Source organism: Rhea pennata, chromosome 7 (assembly GCF_028389875.1).
Source record: "Rhea pennata isolate bPtePen1 chromosome 7, bPtePen1.pri, whole genome shotgun sequence".
Taxonomy (NCBI): domain Eukaryota; kingdom Metazoa; phylum Chordata; class Aves; order Rheiformes; family Rheidae; genus Rhea; species Rhea pennata.
In genome coordinates, this window is record NC_084669.1 from 27,774,701 (window position 1) to 27,780,350 (window position 5,650).

Genomic DNA, 5,650 nt, shown 5'->3' on the forward strand with positions numbered 1-5,650 from the left:
AAGTGAAACAGAAATAATTAGCATTCATTTGAAATCTCAGCGTACAAAGGTTGGATTTATGCTATAAGTGACTAAATTTTTTAAAAGATGAATGGTCAAAAGAATATATTATGTCTTTGGGGAGGCTATTTAATAATGCTAGCCAACAAACCTGCCTTGTCAGGATAAATTATGTCTGACTAGGCAGCCTTGTTGATATTGGTTATGCTGGAAAGGTCTACGTAATTTAGACTTTCAGAAACTATTAAAGACGGATTGGGGGCCCATGACTGCATGCCAGTATCCTCCAGTGGTTAATCTATACATTAAGCGGTTAAAATGGGCCAAAGGAGTAAGTTTCTGATAAACCATCAGCATTTTGATGCCTTGTTACCTACTTTAACCACTTGATGATAGTGCTTGTGTACTTAAATACATAACTTTCTGATATCACTTCTTGATTTTTTTCCAAAGGAATTCCTAACTTTTCCTTTCTGCTTCCTATTTTAAAAGATGCTGCCTTAGATTGCCAAGTTCTTACATGCATGGTAATAAACACGGGAGAGGATAGTGTTGGGAAAGAGGAAAGGTTTCCAGTTACTGCACCATTCTTGGGGTCTGCTGGGACCAACTAATGCATTTTTAACATGATTCTCAGTTAAGGAAAAAGTCATGTCAATTGACACAATTTTCTAGCTCTCTTTTTTTTCTCCTGTGGCCCTGGAATAGGAATCTTATGAGCAGAAAACTGGCTGCATTACAAAAAGCCTGCACAGGTTCAGTAAAAAGTGGGGTCACTAGCAGATGGGTGAGATGGGTGGGAAGCACTTCCAGTACAACCACATGGGTGGGGATGTTGTTTGGGAGGCGGGAAGGAGTAGAACTGACAAGGGAGGTTAGAGCGATAGTTCTGTGAACAGGGAGGAGAAGACTCCAGACAACCTGACTCCAGTCCCAGCAGAATAGCCTTAAGGCCAAATTCACTGGTCTTTAGGTGACTGGTTATCGTAATCAAGTTTGGCAGACTAGGATGTTGTGATTTGTAGTATTTCTACGGTATCACGAGTGTGTTTGCATGCTAGCAGCACAAAAAAGATACAGATATACAAAAAAGATATGTCCTAAAATATCTGCAGTTCAGAGGTCTGGTCCTCTAAGGTGCTAAGAGTCCACAACTGCTTCTCGAGCTGATCAGTCATCGGGCATTTGCCAGTTACACAAACAGCAGAAATGTGGGTGACAGAGATTCTGTTACACAGGAAAAGGAGATACCATGAGGGTGATGGTGGGGAGCACAAGGGAAAGGCCTACAGTAAAATAATGCACACTGTGTACCTGACCATAAGGGGGCTTAAAATACTGCTGCAGCAAAATGAAACAGTACTGATTTCAGTGGTGCTGGAGCAAGTGAGGACCTGCCAGACTGAACTGCACCCAGTAATGCTCTGGAGGCCCAGCCTGGATTTGGGGAAGAAAATGCTCAAGAAACAGTGATGTTTGTTGTGGCAAGATTTTAGTGAAGAGAGGAAGTTTGGTACTGCACAGATCACTGCACAGATTTTCTACTTCCAGTTCAGAGGAGTATGTGAATTTTGGTAATTTACACAATAGGCATATTACAAGTGGTGATCCTTCTCCAGCCCATACAGTACTGATGAGGACTTTGCAGAGCTGTCCTGCTCTGTGACAGTCTTTGCAGGCTGAGGCTGAGCCTGACCAAACTCTAGGTCATTGTTTTGTACAAGGTGTGTCTGACCCACAGAAGTGACCTCTCCGCTAACACAAGAGACACTGTATTACATACTAGCAGGAGCACTAATCACTATCTTCTCAGCAAGCCTGTAGCTCTCCTTCCTCTATATGCTAAGATTTTTTTTTTTCCATAGCCCATCAGAGAAATTAACTGTTTAGGCTGGGCTGGGCTACCTTTTAATACAAGACAACAACTTTGCAAGCATTTTGGCTTCCATTTCCTCCCCTGTCAAATTTTCTTTGAAAATTGAAGCAGCTTTCCCTTTGAAAGGGATGAAAATTTCAAGGTTGTCACACGACCCAAAAGTTCAGCAATAGGCAGCATGATGAGGGAACAAGTAGTGAACCATTTTCAGGTTCAGACAACATGACCATTGTGACTCAGGAATGAGACCTTGGGGTTTGAGAAATAATTTAATGAAAATGCCAACTCAGTGATGGTCAAAATATGAAACTAATGTTAGGAGTTATTAGGAAAGAAATGGAGAACAGAACAGTAACAAAACCAGCATGGTTCATTTACATCCTAGAACCCAAGAGTCATTCTGACCTTTCTTTCTCAGGAACGACACAACAAAACTGGAAAAAGCTCTGAAAAGAGCAACATGAATGAAGAAAGGCATGGAACGAGTGCCACAGGGTGAGTAACTGTGGATCAGCTACCCTGAGTAACTTAGGAATCTTCAGTCAGGAAAAGAGGTAGCTGAGGGAAGAAAGTGTTGGAGATGGATCGAATAATGGACAGCTTGGAGACTCCACAACCAGGGTAGGTTGTTTCCAAGTTCTTGTGTTGGAGGCAACAAGCACCAAATATGTCTAAATGACAATATGATAACAGCAAATAAAAAGTTTTTTTTTTTCATGATTCTATGAAGCCGTGGAAGTCCTAATCAGAGGATGCTTTGGAAGTTAAAATTTTACATTGATTCAAAAAGAAGCTGGATAAGTTCACAAAGTAGAAGCCTATTGTGTTTTCTTTATATAGAGAAACTCTCATCCACCTCAGGAACTCTGAGCTGAAAAATGACAGCAAGAGTACTAAGGGACAGGCAGCATTATATGGCTGACTGAGCTGGTTACACATACATATCTTCCCTGGACAGGTATGCATTTTTGGTCACTGCTGGAGAATGAAATATCAGGCTAGCCAGACAGTTTGGTCTTAGTACGGCCATTTTTACGTGGTTAACCTCCTTTCAATTATTGACAAGATTCAGATTTCAGTGTTGTGAATTATTCTAAGGGATAAATATAAGAAAAACTTAAATGTGAGATTTTTCAAAAGTTATGTGAAATTGGCTTAATGCCTTTCTCCTTGACTTTAATAGGAACTGAGTTAAAGCAACCCTGGTATTTTTTTACAGTTTATGCTAATGTTTTTTGTTCTAGTTTGCTCTCATACATCTTATTAAGTCTAATGTTGTTTCCTCCCACCATTTCCCATGAACAACAATGCTCTGGCATAATATTTTTACTAGAAGGAAGAGCTCAGTGGTGCAAGTGGCGACTCTCTTGGGCTAGTTTTGGACTGGGGAATGAATGCTCTCAGGTTTGTAAGTTTCACCCCTCGTTGTTCCAGCTGCAAAATGTGTCACCATGCTGCTTGTACAGACAGACACATCATGGAAGTGTGTATATGTAGTGACTGAACCCCTTTCAAAACAAGGTACACCACTCACTGCAGATGCTCCCTCCTCTGAAGAGTAGGTGAGGGCACAAACATATCTTGGCTCTTCATGTTCTTTAGTGCACTCCTAGGGGGACATTTGCCTCTGACAGGATTGTGGAGAAATCTTTTTAGAAGAGAAGCTATGGTCTCTTGAATTGTACAGACTTACACTCGAACATGAAATCTCTGCAAGTCTCTGGGGTTGTTTTGTGGTGTTTTTATTTCAGTAATGTAAGGGTTGTCTTTTACTGCCAAGCTCCTAATTAAAGCAGTGTTGACTGGTAAGTAATGGGCTGCAAAAGGTGTACCAAAAGATAATTGAAGATGCACTTTAGATAAGCAGGGCAAGAGCATCCTTTTTATGAGGTGTAAATGTCTGAAGACCAACTAGTGAAATTGATCTGGCCTTCTCCAGGATGAAAGTTCTGCTTAAACATCAATAGCACTATACTGCCCTAGAAAATGTTTGATGTAGGGATGTCTGGAGGGCCACACTTCTCCAAAGAATCCCCAGGCAGGCGCCAGGGAACAGGGCCCAGGTGGCACTGGGGATTCGTCGTGCCTCTCCCTCAAGCATCTTTCTGGCGCCTTCCTTGCATCTCCTAATGCTAAGGCAGCTCAGGAGGGAGAGAGGAGAGGAGCTGCTGGTGCCCTGATCTGGATCAGGATCGATATAAACCTTTTCCACAGCCATTCTAAAGAGCGCTATAACTAGTCCTTCTCTAGCAAATTTGGTGTCTCTCCTAAATGTCCTTTGCATACATGGCCTTAATTTTTGCTCTATTTTCAGCATTTTCCCTGTGTGATTTGGATTCCTCTGTAGATGCCCTTATACCCTGACTCTAACATAAAGGGGCATTGGCAGAAGACCGAGCAGGTTCCACATTCTGACTTTATTGAAACCCAGGGCAAAAATGCCATAATTTCAGTTGGAGCCTGAGGAGGATCTATAGAGCAAATAAATGTTGCTTTTATTAGGCATACTGCTTTCAGGGGTATTCCTGCTTCTTTTTCTCACACTTGTCCTATTCCCCTCTTTCAATTCTGTTGGCATCTGTTTTAGAGTGTGTTGTGAAATGAATACAGCAAAAAAAAAAAAAAAAAAAAAGAAAAAAAAAGAAAAAAAAAGAAGAAAAAAAAAGAAAAAAGAAAAAAGAAAAAAAAAGACTATTATTCCCGATTCAGTTTAGAGGAGGGATGGGGAGGCTCACAAACAGTTCTTTTCATTATGACTGGCATGCAACAGCAAGATACCAAAGGATTATATGGGCAGCAAGGGCTGGTCAGTGGTGTTGCCTGTATCAGAGTATGACCAAAGTGCAGCTGTAGCAGAAATTATCTCTTACATTAAGCCAAGTCCATATGTCGCGGAAGAAAGGCGGGAGGAGGGGGAGGCAGAGATTGCCATCGTGTTTCCTGGAATCTCGCTTAAAAACAAAACTCACAATCTAAGTCTCTATCAATTAGCATTGCAAAGAAAATCTCTGAAAATGAAGGGTGTAAAGAGGCTGCCTGGCAGAGTGCCTGAAACAATAACTCTGGGAAGTGTGAACTGCTCTCTCCATAGTCAGAGGATGTTAACAAAAGCCTCCTCTGTTCGACCTAACTAGTAGTGATGGACCAAGTAGTGGCAAGTTGGTGCAAGCCCGAAAGGTTGTCCTCTGCTGACTCCTCCCTCTCTCTTCTGCACTGGCTGTAGGGCGTATAGGCCTGTGGTGGTGGGGTGCTCCTTTCAAGACCAACATTGCAGGCTGTCTGCAGCGTTAGCTTTGTAGCTGTTCCTACGAGATCATGGATTTAGACTTTCTTTTCTGCCATGATTATTAGAAATCCAGAAAGCAAAATAACAGTATTTGTTGCAGCCTTACCATATGTTTGTGGTTCTTTGTAACTCTTTCCCTGTGGCCAAACCAATGAGTTCTCCTGGTATCCTGCAAGCGGGGGTTATCCTTGTCCCAGTTCACTGTGTACCCCATGCACAGCCGTCCTGGAACTGGAAATAGGTGAGAAGCTCAGGGTGAAATTTCAAACTTTCTTGGGCCAGTTTAAATCATTTGTCCAAGTCCTTTTTCCCCTTGCCTCAGTGCATCCCTACCCCATGCTGGTGCTTGAACTAAGCTCCTTCAAAATTAACTTGCCCTCCTTCTCACCCCTCACCCACCCCAAGAAAAAGTGATCAGGTTTTGGAAGGAATGGCTTAATTAGTTGGCTCCTTTTTCTAGTCAAGCATGCCCTGGAGATGGCACATGG